General features: G+C 42.1%; 1 long non-coding RNA gene across 1 annotated transcript; it reads right to left on the reverse strand.

Annotated features, from left to right (window-relative positions):
• Positions 1-6,214: 6,214 nt before the first annotated feature.
• On the reverse strand, positions 6,215-7,961 carry LOC143810123 (uncharacterized). Its single transcript, XR_013222661.1, has 2 exons — positions 7,599-7,961; positions 6,215-6,932 (listed from the first exon to the last, which is right to left on the reverse strand). It is a non-coding gene; the product is annotated as an uncharacterized LOC143810123 (long non-coding RNA).
• Between the last annotated feature and the right edge of the window lie 6,508 nt (positions 7,962-14,469).

Consider the following 14,469-nt stretch of genomic DNA (forward strand, 5'->3'; position numbering starts at 1 on the left):
ATAAAATAAAGACATAAGGAGACCGATCATTGATTTTAAACATATTTTATTAAATACAATCTTTACCTCTACCTAAGACCAATGATCCAGAAGAAGGCAAAAAACCTGGACACGTTCAGCCAATGTGTGTTACAGGGAAAAAATTCCTTCTTGACCCCGAGAAAAGGCGATCAGTTTTAGAACCCTGGACCAAGGCCATATTACAGTTAACTAACTGACATATATACAGCAATAATATTCAATATGGTGACTCGTTTCTGGATAGCAGATCTTCTTTGTCCTGGTAACTCGCCTCGCCTGTCCTATTCAGATCGGACTCTGGAGCTCATAGCTTGACTATGTTCATCTCCCCTGTAAAAAAACAGAACACTACCCCCCACAGAACACTATCCCCCCCACACAGAACACTACCTCCCTACAAACACTACCCCTTAATATACAGACATAGGATTGTTGCATCATATCAGGACCATTATACAGTTGGCAAACAAATAAAGTAGCACTCTGTAGTGCTAAAGCATGTAAATATGTATGTACTACTCCTTATACAGTTGGGTAAGACAGCAGACACCTAAACAATATGATGTCATGATGCACTGATTTTAGGATTAGATCCATATAATCAGCATATAATGACATCATAAGACAACAAATATCATGTACAGACATAATAAATGATTAACAAAAAACAATGGCGTGGCTCTCTTTAGATTCTTCAATCTTCCTTCCAGGATCCAGATTCTCTCCCTGGTAAGAAAGAAATTATATGAGGGGAAGTATCAGTATAAAACCGGTATAAAAGCGTCATAAATATATTGTACTTTATGCCAGATAAACAAGCCCCCTTTTCTCTGCAGTTTTAAGCTTAGACATAGACACTTAAAAATGGTGTAATAAATTTGATTTAAAAAAAAATGCTGTAAATGCAGTTATATGTAAGTTAAATAAATAGTACAATAAAATGGTAAAAAAAATAAAATAAATAAAAAGTAAATAAATAAATGTATTTTTCCCCAATATATGTACACCAACCTCTGTCCCATGTGGGGGAATAATGGTACATTTTTTGCCCCAATAATCTTAAATTAAGGTAACAGAACCACCACCAACAATCTGTACTAGCTACAGATACCACTTGAAGTGCCACTGACCATAGTATCTACAGTGGTGTCTCCATCCGAGGTGCGATCTTTGTGCTGACCTCGCTGATGTCAACATGTTTGCTGCATAGAACTCTCACTGTCCAACATTCCGCTGTGTGACCTCACAAAGAACCTTCATCACCCAAGTCTAGAGATTCTACCAGCAAGGGCTGAAGAAATGTAGAACCTTACAGCCACAATCTGTAGACTTGGAGAGTTCATGTTGGCACTAAGTTCACTAAATTCTATCCCTGTATGGTTTCTTATTTACCTGTATCCTCAATCCAGGAACTTCCACTCTTCTCGTGTCCATCTCCTGAAATAAGAATCTTTGCTTTTGATCCTGGATCCTCCGCTCTCCTCGTCTTCATCTCCTGAAATGAGAATCTGTGTCCTTGATCCTGGATCCTCCGCTCTCGTCGTCTTTATCTTCTGAAATGAGCCTTTGCCCCTAGAACACCTGTTTGTATAGACCGACAGTCATTGTGACATCATGCGGTGAGGTAACAATGGCCTCCTGTATTTGATGATGTCACATATGACCATGAGTGATATCTCCACAGGTGTTAATTAATATTGATAACAAGTAGTAATAATATGGCAGATCACATTGGTTAGCATCAAGGCTGGAGGAACCAGGCGATTAAGGAAACGTTCTCAAAAGTAAAACTCTGGCCCGCGGTCATGTGACATGGGCGCTGATGAGCTGGATTAGTGACTCGCTTCTGGCGTGATCACACTAAATGCCGCTGTCAGCATTTAACATGTTAACAGCAGCGGGTGGATCACGATTCCACCCGCGGCTGTTAGAGGCACATGTCAGCTGTTCAAAACAACTGACATGTGTCAGGAAAAATGTGGGCACAGCACTGCAGCCCTCATCAGAGGGTTAGGCTACTTTCACACTAGCGTTAACTGCAATACGTCGCAAATGCGTCGTTTTGCCGAAAATACGCATCCAGCAAAAGTTCTTGCTGGATACGTTTTTTTGTCATAGACTAACATTAGCGACGCATTTGCGACGCATTGCCAAACGTCGCGTCCATTTTGCGACGCTTGGGCGTGTGGTAGCGGACCGTTGGGAGAAAAAAACGTTCCATGTAACGTTTTTTGCTCACGATGGTCCGCTTTTTCCGACCGCGCATGCGCGGCCGGAACTCCGCCCCCACCTCCCCGCACTTCCCCGCACCTCACAATGGGGCAGCGGATGCGTTGGAAAAATACATCCGCTGCCCCCGTTGTGCGGCGGAGACCACGCTAGCGTCGGGAACGTCGGCCCGACGCACAGCGACGGGTCTTTCCCGACGCTAGTGTGAAAGTAGCCTAAGGCATGACATGTGCTGTATATGTATGGCGCATGTCGTGAAGGGGTTAAAAGTAAAAAAAATTTGCAAAAAATAATTTGTTTTTCAGCTTTGTATTCTAAAGTCTATAACTTTTTATGTTTCCTCCAACAGAGCTGTACGAGGCTTTCTTTTTATGGGACACAATGATGTTTCCAGTGATACCATACTCTTTCCACATACATATATTTGATTCTTTTTTGCTCTTTTTTCTGTGTTGATATCATGAAAAACCTATATTTTTGTCAGTTTTTTATGGTATTTACAGCACAAAATAATGTAAAAGATTCAGATCTCTTGTTGTTACAAACGAGGCGATACCAATTTTGTGTATGATTTTTTTTTTGTTATTTCTGTCTTTATTAGTGTTGAGCGATACCGTCCGATACTTGAAAGTATCGGTATCGGAAAGTATCGGCCGATACCGGCAAAGTATTGGATCTAATCCGATACCGATACCCGATACCAATACAAGTCAATGGGACTCAAGTATCGGACGGTATCCCTGATGGTTCCCAGGGTCTGAAGGAGAGGAAACTCTCCTTCAGGCCCTGGGATCCATATTAATGTGTAAAATAAAGAATTAAAATAAAAAATATTGCTATACTCACCTCTCCGACGCAGCCTGGACCTCACCGAGGGAACCGGCAGCGTTCTTTGCTTAAAATGCGCGCGTTTACTGCCTTCCGTGACGTCACGGCTTGTGATTGGTCGCGTGCCGCCCATGTGGCCGCGACGCGACCAATCACAGCAAGCCGTGACGTAATTTTCAGGTCCTATTTTTTATTTTAATTCTTTATTTTACACATTAATGTTGTTTCGATACCGATACCCGATACCACAAAAGTATCGGATCTCGGTATCGGAATTCCGATACCAGCAAGTATCGGCCGATACCCGATACTTGCGGTATCGAAATGCTCAACACTAATTGCAGTATATAGTATACTGTAAGTGATTGAACGATCGCAGATTCAAGTGCCCTGCAGGGACTAAAAAATAAAGTAAAAGATACAAAAAAGTTTTAAAACTTTATCATATCCAGCTCTGGCAAAAATTAAGAGACCTCTGCAAAATTTTAAGTTTGTCTGATTTTTCTCTTTATAGGTATATTTTTGAGTAAAATGTAAATTGTTCTTTTATTCTATAAACTACTGTCAACATGTCTCCGAAGTTCCAAGCAATAAACTTTGTATTTATTTTCTGAAAATGAGAAATGGTCAAAATAACAAAAAAATGCATTCCTAGCAGACCTCAAATAATGCAAAAAAAAAACAAAAAAAACAAGTTCATAATCATTTAGAAACAACAATACTAAAAACTCAGGAAGAGTTCAGAAATCAATATTTTGTGGAATAACCATGATTTTTAATCACAGCTTTCATGCGTCTTGGCATGCTTTCCACCAGTCTTTCCCACTGCTTTTGGGTGGCCTTATGCCACTCCTGGTACAAAAATGTAAGCAGTTCTTCTTTGTTTGATGGCTTGTGACTATCCATCTGCCTCTTGATTATATTCCACAGGTTTTCAATGCAGTTCACGTCTGGATACTTGGCTGGCCATGAGAGGGATTTGAAGTGATGGTCCTTCATCCACACCTTGATTGACCTAGCTGTGTGGCATGGCACATTGTCCTGCTGGAAAAAACAGTCCTCAGAGTTGGCAAACATGGCCTGAGCAGAAGGAATCAACTGTTATTCCACGGTGACACGCTATCCTGGGTTGTAAGAACACTGTCATATAGGAACCAGCACTGCTTATGGGATTATCCCTGAATTTTTCTTATTACTGACCGAGGAGATTATTGGGGCAAATTATTGTCTCAAGATTGTTAATTGAAGACGCACTTCAGCGCAAATAAAAGACCTTTTTTCAGCTTTTTATAAAAGTCTGGGTATCAGTCTGACCTTTTCGTCAGCCTTTCACCCGGACACCAACGGTCAGACTGAAAGGACTAATCAGTCTTTGGAGCAGATATTACAGTGTCTTGCCAGACAGGATGATTGGTTCTCTCTGCTACCCATGGCAGAGTTCGCTTTCAATAATCGTGTCAATCAGTCCATTGGAACTTCCCCGTTCTTTTTCAATTATGGTGTTCACCCTTGCTTTGGTGAGTTTTCCCGGCTGGGGTGTCCAGGGGCTGATTTGGCCATTCAGCAGTTGGAGTAGGTCTGGAGGAAGGTCCAGAGAACATTGGGGAGGCTCAGAGTAGGTATACATTTTTTGCGGATAGACGACGGGCGGTGGGGCTGGCATTCCAGGTGGGGGATAAGGTATGGTTATCCACCAAAAGCATTAGGTTGAGGATTCCTTCTGCTAAGTTGGGCCCCAAGTTTATTGGTCCTTATGAAATTTTGGAGGTGGTTAATCCTGTTGCCTTTCGGTTGCATTTGCCTTCGCTGCGAATCCTCAATGTGTCACATAAGGCTCTGTTGAAGCCTTTGGTGTCTTCCACAGGTGCCTCTTCCTTGCTTCCGCCACCTGTTGTGGTGGATTGCCAGACCGAGTATGAGATGGAACGGGTTGTTAATTCTCGTATGCTCTGCTATTCACTTCAGTATTTGGTTCATTGGAAGGGGTAAAGTCCTGAGGACCAGTCGTGGGTGCCAGTGTGTTTGTCCATGCTGATCGGTTGGTTTGGGCCTTTCAAGCTCAGTATCCAGGGAAACCTGGGGGTCCGGTGGCCCACAATCTGGTGATTGTCAGACAGTAAAATATTTGGGGGACTTATCACCCTGTGTGTATGATAAGTGGTGGCAGCACGCTAAGTAATCGGGGTGTGTGGACTGTGTAGGGCGTGATTTATAAAAGAAACCGAATTGGAAGTTTTTCTGCGCTCTTTGGAGTTATGACACGAGTTATAGTAGATAAATACTGTAGATAAAATTGCAGTTTTATTATCTACGTGTTTCAGAGTCCACTGTCCTACCTCAGGACGACTATACAAAAATAGTGATTTATGCTCACTTTCTAGCCTAAATCAGAGATTGAGCATTGGATTGAATGAAGGGAGATAAATTAACCCTTGCAGGTGCACGCATTGTCATGTGTTGAGAAGTGTGTACGTGACAATGATCATGCTCGGTCTTCACTCCATTCATTGTTTATAAGACTGCTGAAAATAGCCGAGCACTGTATTTGGTTGTCCCATAGACAATGAATCTCCTCTCAATTGAGAACAGGATTGCAGAGCCCCAATATTGGGGTTCCAAATCTCCAGTCTTGATATCACTGGTGGTCTCAGCAGTCAGACCACCACCAATCAGCAATTTATACCCTATTAGGAGGGGCATAGGGGCATGCCACTAGAAGTGTTATTAGGGGAGACGTGTCAATAGGAGTGTTATTAGGAGGGACGTTTCAGTAGGAGTGTTATTAGGAGGGATGTGCCATTAATAGTGGTAATAGGAAGGATTTGCGTTTTATTTAATTTTATTAATTTTGTTCAATTTAGTCCAACTAACTTTAGATGGAAGTTTAATATAAAAATGGTAAATTAACTCTGCAATTATTTTCTATGAGGATAATAATTCTCACCTTTGCAGATATCTTGCCTATTGCTCTATTTTATACATTTTAAATAGAGACATTACAATAGCAGACATATAATTACCGCCCTCTTATTTTTGCTTGCCTTCATATTGTGGCAGCCATTGATCCTAAAAATAAGAACTCACATATACAGCTACATGAGTCCTGTATAAAATAAAGACATAAGGAGACCGTTCATTGATTTTAAACATATTTTATTAAATACAATCTTTACCTCTACCTAAGACCAATGATCCAGAAGAAGGCAAAAAATCTGGACACGTTCAGCCAATTTGTGTTACAGGGAAAAAATTCCTTCTTGACCCCGAGAAAAGGCGATCAGTTTGAGAACCCTGGACCAAGGCCATACTACAGCTAACTAACTGACATATATACAGCAATAATATTCAATATGGTGACTCGTTTCTGGATAGCAGATCTTCTTTGTCCTGGTAACTAGCCTCACCTGTCCTATTCAGATCGGACTCTGGAGCTCATAGCTTGACTATGTTCATCTCCCCTGTAAAAAAACAGAACACTACCCCCCACAGAACACTATCCCCCCCACACAGAACACTACCTCCCTACAAACACTACCCCTTAATATACAGACATAGGATTGTTGCATCATATCAGGACCATTATACAGTTGGCAAACAAATAAAGTTGCACTCTGTAGTGCTAAAGCATGTAAATATGTATGTACTACTCCTTATACAGTTGGGTAAGACAGCAGACACCTAAACAATATGATGTCATGATGCACTGATTTTAGGATTAGATCCATATAATCAGCATATAATGACATCATAAGACAACAAATATCATGTACAGACATAATAAATGATTAACAAAAAACAATGGCGTGGCTCTCTTTAGATTCTTCAATCTTCCTTCCAGGATCCAGATTCTCTCCCTGGTAAGAAAGAAATTATATGAGGGGAAGTATCAGTATAAAACCGGTATAAAAGCGTCATAAATATATTGTACTTTATGCCAGATAAACAAGCCCCCTTTTCTCTGCAGTTTTAAGCTTAGACATAGACACTTAAAAATGGTGTAATAAATTTGATTTAAAAAAAAATGCTGTAAATGCAGTTATATGTAAGTTAAATAAATAGTACAATAAAATGGTAAAAAAAATAAAATAAATAAAAAGTAAATAAATAAATGTATTTTTCCCCAATATATGTACACCAACCTCTGTCCCATGTGGGGGAATAATGGTACATTTTTTGCCCCAATAATCTTAAATTAAGGTAACAGAACCACCACCAACAATCTGTACTAGCTACAGATACCACTTGAAGTGTCACTGACCATAGTATCTACAGTGGTGTCTCCATCCGAGGTGCGATCTTTGTGCTGACCTCTCTGATGTCCCCATGTTTGCTGCATAGAACTCTCACTGTCCAACATTCCGCTGTGTGACCTCACAAAGAACCTTCATCACCCAAGTATAGAGATTCTACCAGCAAGGGCTGAAGAAATGTAGAACCTTACAGCCACAATCTGTAGACTTGGAGAGTCCATGTTGGCACTAAGTTCACTAAATTATATCCCTGTATGGTTTCTTATTTACCTGTATCCTCAATCCAGGAACTTCCACTCTTCTCGTGTCCATCTCCTGAAATAAGAATCTTTGCTTTTGATCCTGGATCCTCCGCTCTCCTCGTCTTCATCTCCTGAAATGAGAATCTGTGTCCTTGATCCTGGATCCTCCGCTCTCGTCATCTTTATCTTCTGAAATGAGCCTTTGCCCCTAGAACACCTGTTTGTATAGACCGACAGTCATTGTGACATCATGCGGTGAGGTAACAATGGCCTCCTGTATTTGATGATGTCACATATGACCATGAGTGATATCTCCACAGGTGTTAATTAATATTGATAACAAGTAGTAATAATATGGCAGATCACATTGGTTAGCATCAAGGCTGGAGGAACCAGGCGATTAAGGAAAAGTTCTCAAAAGTAAAACTCTGGCCCGCGGTCATGTGACATGGGCGCTGATGAGCTGGATTAGTGACTCGCTTCTGGCGTGATCACACTAAATGCCGCTGTCAGCATTTAACATGTTAACAGCAGCGGGTGGATCACGATTCCACCCGCGGCTGTTAGAGGCACATGTCAGCTGTTCAAAACAACTGACATGTGTCAGGAAAAATGTGGGCACAGCACTGCAGCCCTCATCAAACGGTTAGGCTACTTTCACACTAGCGTTAACTGCAATACGTCGCAAATGCGTCGTTTTGCCGAAAATACGCATCCAGCAAAAGTTCTTGCTGGATACGTTTTTTCGTCATAGACTAACATTAGCGACGCATTTGCGACGCATTGCCAAACGTCGCGTCCGTTTTGCGACGCTTGGGCGTGTGGTAGCGGAACGTCGGGAGAAAAAAACGTTACATGTAACGTTTTTTGCTCACGACGGTCCGCTTTTTCCGACCGCGCATGCGCGGCCGGAACTCCGCCCCCACTTCCCCGCACTTCCCCGCACCTCACAATGGGGCAGCGGATGCGTTGGAAAAATACATCCGCTGCCCCCGTTGTGCGGCGGAGACCACGCTAGCGTCGGGAACGTCGGCCCGACGCACAGCGATGGGTCTTTCCCGACGCTAGTGTGAAAGTAGCCTAAGGCATGACATGTGCTGTATATGTATGGCGCATGTCGTGAAGGGGTTAAAAGTAAAAAAAATTTGCAAAAAATAATTTGTTTTTCAGCTTTGTATTCTAAAGTCTATAACTTTTTATGTTTCCTCCAACAGAGCTGTACGAGGCTTTCTTTTTATGGGACACAATGATGTTTCCAGTGATACCATACTCTTTCCACATACATATATTTGATTCTTTTTTGCTCTTTTTTCTGTGTTGATATCATGAAAAACCTATATTTTTGTCAGTTTTTTATGGTATTTACAGCACAAAATAATGTAAAAGATTCAGATCTCTTGTTGTTACAAACGAGGCGATACCAATTTTGTGTATGATTTTTTTTTGTTATTTCTGTCTTTATTAGTGTTGAGCGATACCGTCCGATACTTGAAAGTATCGGTATCGGAAAGTATCGGCCGATACCGGCAAAGTATCGGATCTAATCCGATACCGATACCCGATACCAATACAAGTCAATGGGACTCAAGTATCGGACGGTATCCCTGATGGTTCCCAGGGTCTGAAGGAGAGGAAACTCTCCTTCAGGCCCTGGGATCCATATTAATGTGTAAAATAAAGAATTAAAATAAAAAATATTGCTACACTCACCTCTCCGACGCAGCCTGGACCTCACCGAGGGAACCGGCAGCGTTCTTTGCTTAAAATGCGCGCGTTTACTGCCTTCCGTGACGTCACGGCTTGTGATTGGTCGCGTGCCGCCCATGTGGCCGCGACGCGACCAATCACAGCAAGCCGTGACGTAATTTTCAGGTCCTATTTTTTATTTTAATTCTTTATTTTACACATTAATGTTGTTTCGATACCGATACCCGATACCACAAAAGTATCGGATCTCGGTATCGGAATTCCGATACCCGCAAGTATCGGCCGATACCCGATACTTGCGGTATCGGAATGCTCAACACTAATTGCAGTATATAGTATACTGTAAGTGATTGAACGATCGCAGATTCAAGTGCCCTGCAGGGACTAAAAAATAAAGTAAAAGATACAAAAAAGTTTTAAAACTTTATCATATCCAGCTCTGGCAAAAATTAAGAGACCTCTGCAAAATTTTAAGTTTGTCTGATTTTTCTCTTTATAGGTATATTTTTGAGTAAAATGTAAATTGTTCTTTTATTCTATAAACTACTGTCAACATGTCTCCGAAGTTCCAAGCAATAAACTTTGTATTTATTTTCTGAAAATGAGAAATGGTCAAAATAACAAAAAAATGCATTCCTTGCAGACCTCAAATAATGCAAGAAAAAAAAAAAAACAAGTTCATAATCATTTAGAAACAACAATACTAAAAACTCAGGAAGAGTTCAGAAATCAATATTTTGTGGAATAACCATGATTTTTAATCACAGCTTTCAAGCGTCTTGACATGCTTTCCACCAGTCTTTCCCACTGCTTTTGGGTGGCCTTATGCCACTCCTGGTGCAAAAATGTAAGCAGTTCTTCTTTGTTTGATGGCTTGTGACTATCCATCTGCCTCTTGATTATATTCCACAGGTTTTCAATGCAGTTCACGTCTGGATACTTGGCTGGCCATGAGAGGGATTTGAAGTGATGGTCCTTCATCCACACCTTGATTGACCTAGCTGTGTGGCATGGCACATTGTCCTGCTGGAAAAAACAGTCCTCAGAGTTGGCAAACATGGTCTGAGCAGAAGGAATCAACTGTTTTTCCAGGATAACCTTGTATGCAGCTTGATTCATACGTCCTTCGCAACGAACAACCTGCCCAATTCCAGCCTTGCTGAAGCATCCCCAGATCATCACTGATCCTCCACCAAATTTCACAGTGGGTGCGTGACACTGTGGCTTGTACGCCTCTCCAGGTCTCTGTCTAACCATTAGATGACCAGCTGTTGTGCAAAGCTGAAAATTAGACTCATCAGAGAAGATTACCTCACTCCAGTCCTTTATGGTCCAATCCTTATGGTCTTTGGCAAACTTTTGCCTGGCTCTCCTTTGCTTTTCATTGATGAAAGGCTTTTTTCTATCTTTATATGGCTTGCGTCCTGCCTCTAGGAGCCTGTTACAAACTGTTCTTGCCATGCACTTCACCCCAGCTGCCATTTGTCATTCCTTTTGTAGGTCACTTGATGTCATCCTGCGGTTGCTGAGTGACATTCGAATAAGATGACGGTCAGTCCGGTCAGTGGAGAGTTGTTTTCGCCATCTGCTGGTCTGTAGCTTCGTTGTCCCCAATTTCTGCTGCTTGACTTCGTTGTAATGGACTGCCATCTTAGAAATTTTAAGGATGGAGGCAACATGATGCTCACTGTGTCCCTCTGCTAGTAAAGCCAGAATTGAGCCCTTCTTTTCCTCACTCAAGACTTTTCTTTTCAATTTCTTTGGCATGGTTAAAAGTTATTTTTTTCATTCCTATTACTTTTGGGATATTACTAGCACTTGTTTTGCCATCCAGCTTGTCCTATTACAAGAGGATTGTGAACTGCAGCAGTGTTTTTATACTTTCCTTCATTAAATAAGATTTGGTTCAGGTGATCACCTAATCAGCACATTAAGTAGATTGAGGTGTACTTTGCCTGAAATTCAACTTAGGCCGGTTTCACACATCAGTGGCTCCAGTACGTGAGGTGACAGTTTCCTCATGTACCGGAGACACTGACACATGTAGACCCATAAAAATCAATGCATCTGTGCAGATGTCATTGATTTTTTGCGGACCGTGTCTCCGTGTGCCAAACACGGAGACATGTCAGTGTTCGTGGGAGCGCACGTATTACACGTACCCATAAAAGTCAATGGGTCCGTGTAAAACACAGACCACACACGGACGGTCTCCGTGTGCAGTCCCTGTGGCGTGCAGGAGACAGCGCTACAGTAAGTGCTGTCCCCCCACATGGTGCTGAAGCCGCCATTCATATCTTCTCTGCAGCAGCGTTTGCTGCATAGAAGATATGAATAATAGTGTTTAAAAGAAAGATCTATCTGTCCGCCGCCCTCCCACCCCCTGTGCGCCCCCCCGCTGTTCAGAAAATACTCACCTGCTCCCACGTTGGCTGTCACTGCTTCCTGGTCTGGCCGCGGCTTCTACTGTATGCGGTCACGTGGGGCCGCTCATTTACAATCATGAATAGTTGGCTCCGCCCCTATGGGAGGTGGAGCCGCCTATTCATGATTGTAAATGAGCGGCCCAACGTGACCGCATACAGTGGAAGCCGCGGCCAGACCAGGAAGGAGCGACAGCCAACGAGGGATGCGGGTGAGTATTTTCTGAACAGCGGGGGGGCGCACAGGGGGTGGGGGGGGGCGGCGGACACATAGATCTTTCATTTAAACACTATTATTCATATCTTCTATGCAGCAAACGCTGCTGCACAGAAGATATGAATCGCGGCTTCAGCACGATGCAGGGGACAGCGCTAAACTTTAGCGCTGTCTCCTGCACGCTCTGTGTGGTACCCACTCGCCACACAGGCGGCACACGTGTGCCGCACGTATGGCCTACGTGAGCTCACGGGCACACGGACACGGATAACTCCGGTACCGAATTTTCCGGTACCGGAATTATCTGGACGTGTGGGACAGCCCTTACACTGGAATGGAATGGCTGTCAGACATGTAGAGAAGCTGATTTTTATAAAACTGTGCAGTGGTCTTTTAGTTTTTGCCAGAGCTGTATATATACAGTGGGGCAAAAAAAGTATTTAGTCAGTCAGCAATAGCGCAAGTTCCACCACTTAAAAAGATGAGAGGCGTCTGTAATTTACATCATAGGTAGACCTCAACTATGGGAGACAAACTGAGAAAAAAAAATCCAGAAAATCACATTGCCTGTTTTATTATCATTTTATTTGCATATTATGGTGGAAAATAAGTATTTGGTCAGAAACAAAATTTCATCTCAATACTTTGTAATACATCCTTTGTTGGCAATGACAGAGGTCAAACGTTTTCTGTAAGTCTTCACAAGGTTGCCACACACTGTTGTTGGTATGTTGGCTCATTCCTCCATGCAGATCTCCTCTAGAGCAGTGATGTTTTTGGCTTTTCGCTTGGCAACACGGACTTTCAACTCCCTCCAAAGGTTTTCTATAGGGTTGAGATCTGGAGACTGGCTAGGCCACTCCAGGACCTTGAAATGATTCTTACGAAGCCACACCTTCGTTGCCCTGGCGGTGTGCTTTGGATCATTGTCATGTTGAAAGACCCAGCCACGTTTCATCTTCAATGCCCTTGCTGATGGAAGGAGGTTGGCACTCAAAATCTCACGATACATGGCCCCATTCATTCTTTCATGTACCCGGATCAGTCGTCCTGGCCCCTTTGCAGAGAAACAGCCCCAAAGCATGATGTTTCCACCACCATGCTTTACAGTAGGTATGGTGTTTGATGGATGCAACTCAGTATTCTTTTTCCTCCAAACACGACAAGTTGTGTTTCTACCAAACAGTTCCAGTTTGGTTTCATCAGACCATAGGACATTCTCCCCAAACTCCTCTGGATCATCCAAATGCTCTCTAGCAAACTTCAGAGGGGCCCGGACATGTACTGGCTTAAGCAGTGGGACACGTCTGGCACTGCAGGATCTGAGTCCATGGTGGCGTAGTGTGTTACTTATGGTAGGCCTTGTTACATTGGTCCCAGCTCTCTGCAGTTCATTCACTAGGTCCCCCCGCGTGGTTCTGGGATTTTTGCTCACCATTCTTGTGATCATTCTGACCCCACGGGGTGGGATTTTGTGTGGAGCCCCAGATCGAGGGAGATTATCAGTGGTCTTGAATGTCTTCCATTTTCTAATTATTGCTCCCACTGTTGATTTCTTCACTCCAAGCTGGTTGGCTATTGCAGATTCAGTCTTCCCAGCCTGGTGCAGGGCTACAATTTTGTTTCTGGTGTCCTTTGACAGCTCTTTGGTCTTCACCATAGTGGAGTTTGGAGTCAGACTGTTTGAGGGTGTGCACAGGTGTCTTTTTATACTGATAACAAGTTTAAACAGGTGCCATTACTACAGGTAATGAGTGGAGGAAAGAGGAGACTCTTAAAGAAGAAGTTACAGGTCTGTGAGAGCCAGAAATCTTGATTGTTTGTTTCTGACCAAATACTTATTTTCCACCATAATATGCAAATAAAATGATAAAAAAACAGACAATGTGATTTTCTGGATTTTTTTTTCTCAGTTTGTCTCCCATAGTTGAGGTCTACCTATGATGTAAATTACAGACGCCTCTCATCTTTTTAAGTGGTGGAACTTGCACTATTGCTGACTGACTAAATACTTTTTTGCCCCACTGTATATATATATACATATATATACACATGCATAAAGATCACCCCTCTTTCTATTTAATAGAGTATTCTCACACTCATAAAAGTCCAATAAAAGTCAAATATAAAACTAATGAATTGGTAAAAAAGAGAAAAAATTTAAAATGTGAGCTTTTTGCTTTTTTCGGTCACTACAATTTCTCACTAAGAAAAATACTATTAAAACAGATCAAAACTCTGTATTTATACCAAAACTGAAACCAATTAAATCATCAACTCATCACACAAAAAGAAAGTCCTCAAGCAGCTCTATCAGCGGAAAACTAAATATGTAAGAGGTATCAACATTTTTTTTACAAAATTCAGATTTTTTTTTCATCACGTAAAGGTGACCTTGACAGCTGATAGATGCTTCCAGAATCATAGGCTGCATGTATCAACTTCTCGGGTTCTCTTTAAATAAAAAAAAAAAAAACCTATACAAGCTTGGTATCACTGTAATCGTACTGATCTGGGGTATCATAACACAAAGTCATTTTACCACATAATTT

This window comes from Ranitomeya variabilis, chromosome 2, assembly GCF_051348905.1.
Source record: "Ranitomeya variabilis isolate aRanVar5 chromosome 2, aRanVar5.hap1, whole genome shotgun sequence".
NCBI classification, from domain to species: domain Eukaryota; kingdom Metazoa; phylum Chordata; class Amphibia; order Anura; family Dendrobatidae; genus Ranitomeya; species Ranitomeya variabilis.